A 16005-nucleotide genomic window follows, 5' to 3' on the forward strand; every position below is an offset into this window, starting at 1 on the left:
AACAAGTCAAAACCAGTTTTATTTTCTTTATCTCTCTTTTATTTTGTATACACTTCATCAATGCCCACTTGAAAGAGAAATTTATAGTATATGCATTTATGATCCAACCTATAAAGGGTATTCTATACAATGTTACCACTTTATTAATGAATGATTGACCTACAATATAGGCTACTGTAGTAGTAACTATAGTGAAGTGATAAATTAATAAATACTGTACTGTATTTATTTTTATTGTGTAATACTGTAGTTGGAGCGACACAGCGGCACAGTGGGTGCACTGTTGCCTCACAGCAAGAAGGTCACTGGTTCGAGCCTCTGCTGGGTCAACTGGCATTTCTGTGTGGAGTTTGCATGTTCTCCCCGTGTTCGCATGGGTTTCCTCTGGGTTCTCTAGTTTGCCCCACAAGTCTAAAGACATGCGCTATCGGTGAATTGGGTATGTTAAAAAAATGTCCATACTGTATGAGAGTACGCGGATATTTCCCAGTACTGGGTTGCAACTGGAAGGGTATCTGCTGCGTAAAATATATGCTGGATAAGTTGCCGGTTCATTCCGCTGTGGCGACCCCAGAATAATAATGAGACTAAGCCAAAAAGAAAATGAATGAATGAAAGAATGAACCAATGAATGAACCAATGAATGAATGAACCAATGAATGAATGAATGAATGAATGAATGAATGAATGAATGAATGAATGAATGAATGAATGAATACTGTAGTTGTACAAAACTACATCTGTGGGTAATTTTTTCTTTCTTACTATAGCTATAACTATTTACCACAGCAACTTAAAATTACCACAGCATATACGTTCAAGCACTTTACTATAGTATGGTTCAAAAACACTATAGTATTTTCCATTAAACAATTACCCCTGATGACGCTAGTTTAATGCGCTTCTCTCCGACGCTTTACGGTAATGGGTGGACTTTTGTTGTCTGCTGGAGCTGGAGACAGACAGCTGAGAGTGAACAGCCGTGTATGTGTGTGTATATGTATGTGTGTGTGTGTGTGTGTGTTTGCTGCTTCACATTCAGACGCGCTGCACAAGCGTCTCGTCCAGAAACCCAAGACGACAACCGAGAGGACTCACTTGGATTACTGACAGCAGGTCCCGACACAATTTTCTCCTGAGAAAACTTGCCGGCGTTTTTCCTCTGTTAGGGTAAAAGCAAAAACATCGCATTTTCACCTTTATAAAAGCAGCAGTCTTCTCGGAAGGGGCCGCACCTTCAGCTGATCAGCATCCAGGTAGGTTTACGAAAGTTCATGTGTTTCATCGAGGCAAAGACCGTTGGTCTAAAATGCGAAATATTAGTGAACGAAATGGGTTATTTTGACAAGCACTGATTAGAGTAGCGATAGTCTTTAGACGTGAATTGTAATTGAATTATGTTCATCACAACACCATTTACTCCTTTGATGAACTTTTTGTGCAACAGCATCCCAGGGGTGGATGTTTTAATAAAACATCTGTCAGATGTGAGAGTGTTTGTATTAAAGGATAGCCTATAGTTTAGTTGAGAAATGCATCAATGCCTAATAAAGCTTTGTGCGCTCTGTTGGTCCATTCAGCTTCTCAAATGACAAGCTCTTGATGTTTATTACGCTCAGGTATTTCAATAAAAGAATCTGTGATGCGTAGATATTAATAGTTTTTTCCTTTTTTGCATTGCTTTATAACATTCATTTCCAATAGTTGGTCGTGACATTGAGCATTAGAAATGTTTCTGACGTAATAAGCTACTTATTCCCTGCCATCAGTTTTATAATCTCGCTGTGGAAAGGTACAAAAGTCTTTCATTCCTCTATTAGTTAATAATTTAAATGATTAGATTTATGATAATCACTGTTATTATCTCTTATACTTGTTTCAATGTGTTGTTATGTTGTACTGCACACTTGAACACTGTTGTCAATTGTTGTGCCACTTAAAAGAAAAGGAGACATATAAACTAAACATTTCCCTGAAATACTCTCTCACAAACGTTTTATTGTGAAAATGATGACACGTTGTCACTTCGCAGTCTCCAATTTATTGGTAAAACAAAGCTTAACAAAACAGTTATTACTATATTAGTAAACTGTAAAATATAAGTTAAATAATCAAAAAATCAATTTTCTTAAACGGGAGAAATATTTTCATATGAATATTTTAGTTAATGTTCCCCAATTAATTACTTAATTTGAAGATAATTAATATATAACCTATAAAAATAATACTTGCATCTCATTATGGTTGAATGTCTTTTTGCTAGGTCAGTTTCTGTCTAGATTGTCAGGCATTCATTCATTATTTTCTTGGGTCATGATCAGGTAATCTGACTCGATTTATCCTGGATCAGCAGGCAACGTCAGCAACATCCGAGTTCACTCGTTTCTTTTTGTTTTCCTCTTGCTGATGTAGTGCACTCAACCAGCATACACTATTTGGGGATTAGTGAATGAGGGAGCGAGTGGGCGATTTTGAACACAGCTTAAGTCAATAAATCTCTAGAGTTGCATTTTAGGTTTATAGGCATATTCCAGATTGGCTCATCTGACGGCTAAAAAGCTCTCTGGGTAGACCGATCAGAGATGCAAGAGGCTAAAGAGGCTCTGTTCCTGGATCTGTTCCCACTTATGGTCCTTCTTGTCCATATTTTCGCAGCAATGTCTAAGTATGGAAAATAATTGCCTTGCACCTTGTCTTCTGGGCAATTAATTAAATTGAAACAGTGTCTTTTGAATGTGCTGCATGCTGATAAAGGACCGTGTTTAATCTGAGCCTTATCTGTCTGAACATAAACAGCTTCGCTAAAGCTCATAATAAATTAGTCTGCAAATCCTCCTCGACTGTGGAGAACATAGAAAGTTTAAAAAAAGGCATCTTATCGGTCAATGTGCTAGCTTATTAGCATGATGGTGTTATCATAGGTAAACTGCTTTTGAGCACAATAAAGATTATGGTGGATAAACACTTATTAACCTATAACCCCTTTAAACTGAACCCAACTCTGCTGATTAAATGCTTGGCAGTCACCAAATGAAGCTTGTTAGATAAATGCCAACCATTCTTGACACTTGATTTCAGTTCCTCTTCTTTTTGACCGTTGTTTGCAGTATTTTTTGGAGTAACGTTCTTTGCAGCAGAAGCATTTTTTAGGCTATAATCCTATTCAGAAATAACATTAGTAAGTAAAACACCATGCTTGCTTGAGACAGCAAGTACTGGAATTAGCACTTCATCTCAGTCTATGAGGCCTTTAGAACCTCATAACTAATTTGACATGATGAGATATACTTTCAGCCTGCCAAGGGCTCCATTTTAGCGAAAAGGCTTTGTCTTTCAGTTTTCCCTACTTCATTCGTGAAAGCTGTAACATTGAATTTCAACACTGGAGGGTTTGATGTTTCCCTAAGTGAGTCTGGGCTCTTGTCCTGCTGACCTAGGCTTTCTCCTGTATAATCCAACTCATGTAATTAAACACAATTTGATTAGTGGGCTGAAAAGACACTGTTGCTGTGGTGGGGGAGTTGCATAGTGCAAACATACTATATATGTGGCGGAATTTAATACTTTTGCGTGGGTTTTCTCAGTAATGTGCGTGTGTGCTGTGCATAATTAGGAAACAAAGTGTATTTTCTACTATTAGAAGGGATGCAGTGATAGCAGTCTATTGACGACTTTCAAAAGGGCAGTTCCTAGAACTAAAGGCAGAAATATGAGATTTTGTTGCGCTTTATTTGCCATTTATTTAGATTAAATATCTTTAAATTCAAAGCACGGTATACACTCCCCGGCCACTTTATTTGGTACACCTGTTGAACTAGTCGTTAATGCAAATTTCTTATCATCCATCACATGGCAGCAACTCAATGCATTCAGGCATGTAGACATGGTCAAGACGATCTGCTGCAGTTCAAACCGAGCATCAGAATGTGGTAAAAAGGTGATTTAAGTGACTTTGACCGTGGCATGATTTTTTGGTGCCAGATGGGCTGGTCTGAGTATTTTAAAAACTGCTGTTCTACTGGGATTTTCATGCAAAACCATCACTAGGGTTTATAGAGAATAGTCCAAAAAAGAGAAAATATCCAGTGAACGGAAGTTCTGTGAGTGCAAATGCTTTGTTGATGCCAAAGGAAAATGACCAGACTTATTCGAGCAGATAGAAAGGCAACAGTAAAGCAAATAACCACGCACTGCAACCAAGGTATGCAGAAGAGCATCTCTAACCTCACAACACGTTGAACCTTGAGGCGGATGGGCTACAGCAGCAGAAGACCACACTGGTTATCTAAGAACAGGAAACTGAGGCTACAATTCAAACAGGCTTACCAAGGTTTGTCAGTAGAAGACTGGAAAAATTTGGTTGAACGGGAGATTTGCATAAGGGATGTGCAGCTGACAAATCTGCAGCAACTGTGTGATGCTATCATGTCAATATGAACCAAAATCTCTGAGGAATATTTCCAGTTCCTTGTTGAATCTATGCCACGAAGGATTTAGGCAGTTCTGAAGGCAAAAGGGTGTCCAACCTTTTACTAGTAAGGTGTACCTAATTAAGTTGCCGGTGAGTTAAATCTAGCCCAATAGGAACTACAGTGGTGTAAGTGTACAGGAAGCACCGGCACAGTATTTTAAAGTGTTACAAGACACACATTCAGAAAGCTAATTTTAGCACCATTTATGTGTTGCCTTTGTCTGTGGCATTGTGTTCTTTTCTAAGCCTCTCTGATTTGTAGCACTACAAGTAGGTAATTTAGTCTTCCTTTTTGCTATTTTAATCACATAACATACGCCTATATTCCATCTTCATTACCACAAAACACACAATGAAAACAGCTTTCATCAAAGTGTCCTCTACTCCAGTTGTTGAATACAGTGCTTGATGTCACCGTCGGCAGGCTGAAGTCACTGAAGAATTTATAGTGATTGTGTGAATGCAACCACAAAATTGTCTAGGGTAGTTTGTTTTCGTGGAAGTGGGTCTAGTGGTTAGTTCTTATACCTAAGTTCTTGTAACCAAATGATGCAAACCCCTTATATAATTTTCTCTCCATTAGGGCTTCACAATATGTTGTTTCAACATCAATATTGCAATGTGTGCATCCACTATAGTCACATCATAGGATCTGCAATGTTGAATCGGGATTATAAGTAACCACATTTTAAAACGTATGATGTGTGAACTCATTGAAAAGTTCAACAGAGTGAAAGATTTTCATTTAGAAATGTTTAGTCATTTAGTTATGTTTTTCAAGCTAATTTAAACCCTTTGGCCACAAGGAGTTATGGCTCTATTGTAATCATCTATGCTTGTAATTAGTTTATTATGTTTTATGTTTTAAAGGGATGAATTCTTTCCAAATAGAGTTTTTTAAAAGGGATAGTTAACCCACAAATTACTATTTATTATTTACTCTCCCTCAAGTGGTTATACACCTTTATGAGTTTCTATCTTCTGTTGAACTGAACACAAAAGAAGATATTTTAAAGAGAGTTGAAAACCTGTAACAATTGACTTCAATAGTAGGAAATACAAATACTATGAAAGTCAATGGTTACAGGTTTTCAGCTTTCTTCAAATTATATTGTTTTGTGTTCAACAGATAAAAGAAACTCAATCAGGTTTTGAACAAGTGCTAACTGTCCCATTAAGTTATTATATTATATTATATTATATTATATTATATTATATTATATTATATTATATTATATTATATTATATTATATTATATTATATTATATTATATTATATTATAATATAATATAATATAATATAATATAATATAACCGGGGTGGGTTGCGGCTGGAAGCGCATCCGCTGCGTAAAAATGTGCTTAAAAAGGTGGCTGTTCATTCCGTCGTGGCAACCCCGGATTGATAAAGGGACTAAGCCGGAAAGAAAATGAATGAATGAATGAATATTATATTACTGTATATTGTATTATTCATTCATTCATTTTCTTGTCGGCTTAGTCCCTTTATTAATCCGGGGTCGCCACAGCGGATTGAACCGCCACCTTATCCAGCAAGTTTTTTGCGCAGCGGATGCCCTTCCAGCCGCAACCCATCTCTGGGAAACATCCACACACACATTCACATTCACACACACTCATACACTACGGACGATTTAGCCTACCCAATTCACCTGTAACACATGTCTTTGGACTGTGGGGGAAACCGGAGCACCCGGAGGAAACCCACGCGAAGGCAGGGAGAACATGCAAACTCCACACAGAAACAGCGACCCAGCGACCTTCTTGCTGTGAGGCAACAGCACTACCTACTGCGCCACTGCCTCGCCCTATATTATATTATATTATATTATATTATATTATATTATATTATATTATGTTATGTTATGTTATGTTATGTTATGTTATGTTATGTTGTGTTGTGTTGTGTTGTATTGTGTTGTGTTGTGTTGTGTTGTGTTGTGTTGTATTGCATTGCATTGCATTGCATTGCATTGCATTATATTATATTATATTATATTATATTATATTATATTATATTATATTATATAAGGCTGGGGCCGATAAACAATATTATATTGAATTGCTATAAAATTTATGACAATAACAATGATAAGCTCTGGACTTTTTTACTCTATATTGATCTAAGAACCAATCACAAAGCAGAAATGTACAAAAAAGGCAATCTAAAAGTGTGTTGATATTAATGATGTACTGAATTTTTGGCAACCGAACATTTATCGGCCAAAAATGTTAATGGAGCCTCTAATTTTTGTGGCTTCAGTCATTGTTGGGGTACTCTCTTTTTTTTTTTTTATCTGAAAGCATTAGTCACTTAAATCGAAATATATTTTGTTATCATTTAATATGTAAAATAATAATTGAGAATGCATTTTTGCCAAATTGCTCTGCCCTAATATTATATTATATTATATTATATTATATTATATTATATTATATTATATTATATTATATTATATTATATTATATTATATTATATTATATTATTAATTTTCTCTTCGGCTTAGTTCATTTATTAATCTTGGGTTACCACAGCGGAATGAACCGCCAACTTATCCAGCATATGTTTTACGCAGCGGATGCTCTTACAGCTGCAACTCATCACTAGGAAACATCCATACACATGATATACTCTTATTCACACTCTTACACTACGGACAATTTAGTCTACCCAATTCACCTGTACTGCGTGTCTTTGGACTGTGGGGGAAACCGGAGCACCCGGAGGAAACCCACACAAATGCAGGAAGAACATGCAAACTCCACACAGAAATGCCAGCTGACCCAGCTGAGGCTCGAACCAACGACCTTCTTGCTGTGAGGTGACAGCACTACCTACTGCGCCACCACGTTGCCTATATTATATTATATTATATTATATTATAATATATTATATTATATTATATTATATTATATTATATTATATTATATTATATTATGTGATATTATATTATATTATATTATATTATGTGATATTATATTATATTATATTATATTATATTATATTATGGTCACACTTTACAATAAGGTTCATTAGTTAATGTTAATTAATGTATTTATGATGAACAAACAATGAACAATACATGTACTACTGTATTTGTTCATGTTAGTTAACGTTAGTTAATGAAAATACAGTTGTTCATTGTTAGTTCATGTTAACTCATGGTGCATTAACTAATGTTAACAAGCATGGACTTGGATGTTAATTATGCATTAGTAAATGTTCAATTATGATTAATAAATGCTGTACATGTGTTGTTCATGATTACTTCATGTTAGTAAATGCATTAACTAATGAACCTTATTGTAAAGTGTTACTTATTATTATTATTGTTATATTATATTATATTATATTATATTATATTATATTATATTATATTATATTATATTATATTATATTATATTATATATGCAACAAATGGAGAGATTGGCATCACCCTGGAAAACATAGCTCTCTTGACCATTAGCTGCTTTAAAAAAAAGGAGAACATAACAGGCCAAGATTGCAGTCAAGAGAGATAAATGGCTTTATAAGTACAAGCAGTCCATTGGCTTTTGTAATGAGGTCTATTACATTGCTCTTTACGTACTACTAAAGCTTTTGTGGGTTTTTGCAGCGTGCATAGTCACCTGAGTCATAGATGTTATCCAAACATCTGTCCTCGTGCGTGTGCGTGTGTGTGTGTGTGCACTTCTGCATTTTGTCTGAAGGTTGCAGCTGACAGCGGAGCAGTGTGGGAGTCGGCTGGTTTTGGTCGGCTGGCTCACAGTCAGAAAGAGAGAGAGGGAGAGAGAAAGATGAACACTCTGTAATTAGCACCCGCGGCTGCATGCTGCATTCCACCTCTGTAAATTACAGAGTGGCCTGCTTGCTCTGCCAGACCCAGCAAACCTGCCTGTGTGAGTGGATCCAGACCCCCCTCTTCCCCTCCCTCGGCCTCACACACATGTAAAAGAACTACAGCTTTACCTGCTAGCAGCCAACTTTGCCTTCTCTTTCAGTTCACTTCCACTATGTTTGTTTCTGTACTGCAGTAATTGGCGGTGGTGGAGGCTCCGTCTCTCCGGGGCTCGGCCTGCATTGATTTGTTTGGATTTCTGCTCTCCTCCCCGGAGCTTTGGCGTACATACGCGCCACAGACTCCCTACACTGCTGTCTGTCATGTCTGAGCGGCATATTTAAAGAGTTTTTGTGTTTATTGAACTGCACATACGCTCAAATGCAGAGCAGTGGGATTTTGAGTTGTATGTTTGTGGGATTAAGAAGCATTTGGGTTTGAAAATGGGCTTTGTTTTGAGGGGCTCAGCAAGGCTGAAGGTGTTAAAATATTGAGCCTGCAAAGGGGTCTTTCTTCAGAGCCCATGAGTGAGTTTAAACTGGAATGTACTGTAAGTAACCACCATAGACATTGTGAAGGGCAGGTTTAATAATCAGATGTTCTTGATGCTGCTAATATACGCTGTTCTTTCTTGCTTTAATCATAGATATTTATATCATAGATGTTTCATTAGCTAACGTTTTTATGAGCTAGATAGATAGATAGATAGATAGATAGATAGATAGATAGATAGATAGATAGATAGATAGATAGATAGATAGATAGATAGATAGATAGATGGATGGATGGATGGATGGATGGATGGATGGATGGATGGACGGACGGACGGACGGACGGACGGACGGACGGATGGACTGACAGAATGTATACATTATAATATATATTTCCAAGTCTGCATTTATTTGAAATGGATGCATGGATGGATGGACGGACAGACGGACGGACGGATGGACAGACAGAATGTATACATTATAATATATATTTCCAAGTCTGCATTTATTTGAAAGTAATTATATTCCAAAGTAATTATATTTATTTATTAAAATATTTAAAATAATTTTTTTCTATCTATGTTTTTAGAATGTGATTTCAAAGCTGAATTATTTCAGCATTAGGGTTGTAACGGTATGAATTTTTCACGGTATGATAATCGTCTAAAACAATACCACGGTTTGACGGTTTCGCGGTATACGGTATGTTACAAATGTTACAAAATAATAGAACAGTGAAGCAAATTTGACTTTTTCCAAATAATATATTTTTAGTTACTATAAACAACACCACTTACAATGAACAAATAAAAATAAGAAAATAATAAATAATGTGTCAAAGTCCAAATAAAGTCCAAATAAACATGGTGCAAATCCTCAGTAAAAAATAGATATAAATATTTACTATACTATAAATAGTTACATAACGAAACTAGATTCAATATGGAACATCCTTAGGTTTTATGTGCCAGCATGGATATGGTTGTCTGCAATGCAGACAAACAGCTGCATCTTCATTTGCGTCTTTTGAAAACAGCAAGAGCAGCAGTTCGTCTTTGCTGTGTCACTGTTTTGTCATGTTTCTGTGCTGCTGTGCATGCAAAAGTACTTAGTATGAGAATTATTTCATGCAAAACTTTTTTTTTTTGCGTTTTATTTAGCCGCGCATAAATGTATGCCTATCTCTCATTCTGTGTTGTTCAAAAAGCTTGGTCCGCAAACAAAAGCGAAACCTATGCTTATTGGTTGTGATATAGCGAGTTTGAACCAATCTGGGCATGGAGGAGGGACAATGCATCAATGTATCATGTCTGATTTGTCCGGAGACACAGTGACGAGCGTTTCTTTGTCAAATCAGCGTTGTCAAATGTTGATGACGTAACCGCACTGATTCCGGAGCCTCTGAAAGTCCGCGAATGTTACAGAACTACAGCACTGGAAAGCTGAGATTCTCTTCTTTATGCCAATCTTTGAATTGTATGAATCGGATCAGCGGATCAAAAGTTATTAAACATTTAAGAGCAATACTTATTTTTAGCCGCGGGCGGCTGTCTCGGTCTTTAAGGGTTAAAACCGTTGATATGCAATTGTTCATGGTATGATAATCGTGCACGTTCAAATCGTGGTAAACCGTCATACCGGTATATTGTTACAACCCTATTCAGCATCCTTATTCATTGTCTGGTGATTCTTCACAAACAAATCCAATATGCTGATTTGCTGTTCATTAATCATGTATAATAATAATAATAGTATTTAAAATCATTGATATTAGTAGTGTTATTATCATCATTTATTTACTATTAAGTGTCATTTTCAGGATTTTTTGATGAATAGGATGATGCAAACATCATTATTTATATGAAATAAAAAGCTTTTGTAACATTATATACTGTACCATTTAAAGAGCCCTTATTATGGGTTCTATGCAGTGTGTAACACAACTCTAAGTGAATGAAAACATCCAGCTGAGTTTAAATCTGAGAGTGCACAATTTAAAAAAAATCTAGATTCAGACGCCTTTAAATGATTCGTCGTTCGTCCAGATCTTTTGATCATATCAACGTCAACACGAAACAATACCAAATATGAACTGCTGGATCGGGTAAAACATGACATGCGCCTTTCCCTTCAGACACTAGTGGAGTGGGAGGGATCATGGGATTGATTATGGCTTGAAGATTACTATCACTGTGAGATGACCAGACATGTGGCTATGGGGAATAAAAGGTTCATTTTCACAACAAAACCAGAGTATAGCCAACCGCGTGCTGTGTTTGTTCCGTTCATTTTTCTGATGATTGATACAATAACACATCTTGCAATGCAGAATTTGCTGGTCATTTGTTAACAAATTAAGGATCAGCAAAGATTACTAATGTATGGGACTTTGTCAGTAACTGTTACACAGTTTGTATGGATCAGTTTCTTCTTCTTCCAGATGCTGTAATTGTTTCTCCTTCCAACACAACGTGAAGTGTGATTTAAAATGGTTGCCTCATTTTCTGTAGTTTGCAAAATATGCATTTAATTGTTTGTTGCAACTTGTAATCCCTCAACACAACTTGTAATCATTTATCTGTTATAGATTAGTACTTGTAATGTATTTCTTAGGGTAAATCTGTATGGGCTATTTCACATATCACGACAAAACCGTGTTGAAAATGTGGGTTCTTCTTCATTTACCGATTAAAATGCGTTTTGTGCTTGAGATCTCCTGCTGTTTGTTGCAATGGACATCATCAGCTGTTTCTCACACACGCGTGACACAGTCAATTTTTAAAATAACTTTTGCTTCTGTGCAGATTAATACTGAATGTATGTCATTGGTTATACTTGGGGTTATGGTTAATAATAGAGGAATATGCTGGTGTTTAACAGTATTGCTTTAATGCATTCCTGCATTGGGCTCTCACATATTCTGACTGCTTAACCATGCTGGTTGTTTCTCTCTGTCTCTTGCACTGAATGCAGTCGACCAATCACAACAGGCTGGGTTATTGGACCAATCACCGCAGATTAGCCTCATGCTGATGAGGGGTTTGGAAACAAATGAATCGCTGAATAAATCACATTGGTATAATTAGGTAAAAATAAATGCATATTATAAGACAATAAAAGTGTTTTTGACCTGTATGCATATTAGCCTGTTGTTGGAGACCCCCAAAATCAAAATATGACCTTTTATAAGGCAAAATAGGGGCTCTTTAAAAGCTTGGACCCTGTAGAATTTTTATTTTTGGTAAAAAGATTATAAAAATCCATAATTTTATTAAGCAAGGATGCTGTAAATTGATCAAAGGGATGACAAAAACGTTTATAATGCCACAAAATATTTTTATGCCAAATCTTCATTAGAGAAAGCTGAAAAGATTATTCTCAGCTGTTACAAAGTAATAATCAAATAGTTTTCTTTTGACCAGCAAATCAGAATATTAGTTATTTCAGACACACCATGAAATGAATCAGCATTTTTGAATGAATCATTTAGTGACTCACGTATTTATTCTTTTTATTTAATCTTGATTTGCCTGGTCAACAAACCAATTGGTCTTTATAAGCGAGTCATTGAATGATTTATTAAGTCAACCTGATCTTTATTCATTTAAATTAATTAAATAATTGTAAAAATAGACTGCAGCAAGTATAGATACTGCAGTAAACGAGTTCTAGTTCATTTTTAAGTGTTTCTAAACAAAAACGTGGTCTTTATTTTGATTAAATTATTAACAATATTAAAATAAATTATTAACAATTAAAATATATATATTTCTTAGCTCAGCAAAAATGTGTAGTAGCTGTGTGTGTGTGTGTGTGTGTGTGTGTGTGTGTGTGTGCGTGCGTGCGTGCGTGCGTGCGTGCGTGCGTGCGTGCGTGCGTGCGTGTGTGCGTGCGTGTGTGAGACATATCATGTGTAGTCTGTAGTCTGATGGATGGGACACAGTAAATGGCTGTGACCCTGACAGAGGACCCAGCTGAGGGACCAAATGAGCTTTGCGAGATTGTGTGTGTGTGTGTGTGTAAGGGGAGATAAAGTGCAGGTTTGTGTTTTTGTGCCTGTGGGACAGCACACCATATAGGACAAGTGACCTCCCTGATCCTTCTGTCTTAAACCATGTGCTGATTTGATCTTGCTACATACTGTATACTGAACTACGTTTTTTTACCTTTCAAAGCATAAAATGTACAGTCAGTAAGTAGCACTTCTGTGATGGATGTCTACTTTATATGGTCAAATAAATGTATGTTTTATTACATCATGCCTATATTTCATCAATCAATATTATGCTTATGTAACATACTGTATATGTCCGTCTTATAGAGTGTCTGTATTGTTTGTATTTTCAGGCTGAGCACTGTTTTGTTATTGTATGTCTCTGTACCCAGACTCAAATATAAAGCGTTCATAATGTTATTTCTTTATGGTCTCATCTGGCGAACTGCAGCTTCCTGTTTATGTCAGTACTTCCTGTGTTACAAACTACATCTTGCTATTAATGTAAAGGACCAGCTGATGATAAACAATGATGCTTGAAGATACCATCAATATCATTTAGTCTATCTAATTTAAAAAAAAACAGCCTCATTTAAAATTGCTACCATGATAGATTATGCTTTGCTGTAGGTTGTTCAAGAAGTTCTTGCGGTAATAATTTTTATTTCAGTATTTTATTTTATTTTATTTTTTTGCTTTTTTATTAGATTTGTTTCATACTTGTAAAATGTGTAAGCTGTGTGATGTGGGAAACACAGTTGTAATTACAGAATCCAGTCATGAAAATGTAATTAGTTGTATAACGTGTGATCTCAGAGTTTGGCCATTTTTTAGAATAATAAATCAAAATTACATCTAATTAGACTCCGACGAGGACTAGAGTTGCTGAATATTAAACAGCAGGAAGGCTATCCTAATATGAAGCCTGCATGTTCTGCATATAAGAACAGATCTGTTTTGTTTCACTATACATATACTCAAGCACACGCAATGCTCTTGTTTTTCCTTTTAGCACCTGCTTTTTCATTAAATGAGCACAGGATTACATGAGCTTCATCTCCAGAGATACTTTTACCATCATTTCATAATGTGGGAAAGACTGTCATCATTTCATGTACATATTGGAGCTTACAGTGTTTTTACAATATCCTGCCACAATGAATGTTTAATTTAACTTGAATCAATTAAATTCAAGTTAAATTCAAATTAATAAAAAAATGAATGTATACTGAATTTTGAAAAGTACAGGTTTTTAAACTGGAAATAAGATTAAATAAAACAGAATTTGGCGTTTCTGTGTGGAGTTTGCATGTTCTCCCTGCGTTCACGTGGGTTTCCTCCGGGTACTCCGGTTTCCCCCGTGCTCCAAAGACATGCGGTACAGGTGAATTGGGTAGGCTAAATTGTCCGTAGTATATGAGTGTGTGTGTGAATGTGTGGATGTTTCCCAGATATGGGTTGCGGCTGGAAGGGCATCCGCTGCATAAAAACTAGCTGGATAAGTTGGCGGTTTATTCCGCTGTGGCGACCCGGGATTAATAAAGGGACTAAGCCGACAAGAAAATGAATGAATGAATGATGGTGAGTAAACAGTGAGTATTTTTTCCGCTAAGCTATTCCTTTAAGTATTGAAATTAAGCTTTTTCACACTCTTTATAATGAAGTTTGCAAGGACTGCTAATTATAATTTAAAGCATACAAAAAGCGTACAGTGACTAAAGTGATCTTCCAGTAATGTGTTTTAGCAGCAGAGCTCAGGTCCGTGACCCGAGCTTTTGAAAAGCTCTCCCCGTGCTGCATCTGACATTGAGAGGGAAAGGCTCTACATTATAAGTTCAGCTCTTCTGCCAGGCCTGGGCCCTCCGAGAGCCCCACAGCAGTTAGGAGACATCAGACAACATCCATAATTTATGACAGAGATAGAGATGCGGCTTGCGGCTTGTTTTTGTGTCTAAGTTGTGCCCTGGTGCACTCCCTCTGTAACAAATGAATAGTGAACGCATTTCCTCCTGCTGTATTTCCCTCCGTATCTCTCTCTGTTCCCTCGTGCACCGCTGTTATGTGCGGCCTATAAATCAGCTGGGAGGTTATAAGATTACAATTTGACACTAGGCCCTCTTTTCCTCATAGAGTTTATAACTTTATTTAATTGAAGAAATTATGAGTAACGATAGAACTACGGCAACAGGTTTTGCCCTGTTTATCAAGGTGTCCTCCATGTTACGTGCGAGTAGTTTTAAAAGTAACAAATTTGGGACCAATTTGTAAGGCCGTGAATTTCTGCAGTGGTACAAGCTGTAGTATTGCTCAATGACTAAAGAAACTGTGTAAAATTTCTAATCCAACTGCCTGCAGTTCTATACCAATTATGCAAATAAGCGCAGTTATGATAGAAAAATATGTGGGAAAGTGTCACTATTTTGTGAATTACTTTTGATTTAACATTAAGGTTTAACTGCTCCTTTGTGCAATACAGTACTGTGACACAATAGCAATGCTTTCCTACATATTTTGCTATTCTGACTGCACTTATTTACACAGTTAGGATTGAAGAAGGATTGAACTAGAAATGTGAAACTTTTACTCAATAACATTTATTTGGTCATTTGGCAATGCTATAGCTGCAAACCAATCAAAACCAATCAATATAAAAAAAAGTCCTTTTCCCACCAAATGTTCAGCATTGTTGGGTATGTTCAACATGAATGTGATTGGCTCTGAAGGTCATGGTTTCACTGCCCATCAGTGATGTTTAAGATGTGCTCGACAATACATTGTCAGAGTGCACTGATCTCTCAGTATGGGTTACTGTTGAGCACAATGTAAAAAATATACCGAAATATGCATTTATTTAGCAAAATGTTAATTTCACCTCTTTTGTTTTGGCTATATGTAATACATATGGCTGGATTTTAGTTTGAAGTTTACTAAAAAATGATGAATTACAGACCTTATTTGTTAAAATTGTCTCTGAAATATCCAAAAACCATTGTAACAGCCGTGTTTCCTCTAGGATTTTTTCAAGCTGTGACGGCAGGCCTTTTACACAGATCTACAACTACCTATGGCATTATTTCAATGTCAAATGTCATGACCGCAGTATTACGGGATCACATTCATGTAATACGAGCATGTGAATCTCTATGTTTACATGTCGATTTCTTCTGTTCGTGCTCAAAACTTCGTCCACG

At 36.3% G+C, this 16005-nt stretch overlaps 1 protein-coding gene across 2 annotated transcripts in view; it reads left to right on the forward strand.

Annotated features, from left to right (window-relative positions):
* The first annotated feature begins 1012 nt into the window (after positions 1-1012).
* The window catches only part of dok4 (docking protein 4), a 96272-nt gene continuing 81279 nt past the window's right edge, over positions 1013-16005 (forward strand). For both annotated transcript variants that reach the window (XR_015495744.1, XM_087261333.1), the window contains exon 1: positions 1013-1256. The gene's annotated coding sequence lies outside the window, so the exon portion shown is untranslated. The remainder of the gene's footprint in view (positions 1257-16005) is intronic.

This window comes from Danio rerio, chromosome 7 (assembly GCF_052040795.2).
Source record: "Danio rerio strain M-AB ecotype USA chromosome 7, GRCz13ab, whole genome shotgun sequence".
Classification (NCBI taxonomy): Eukaryota; Metazoa; Chordata; class Actinopteri; order Cypriniformes; family Danionidae; genus Danio; species Danio rerio.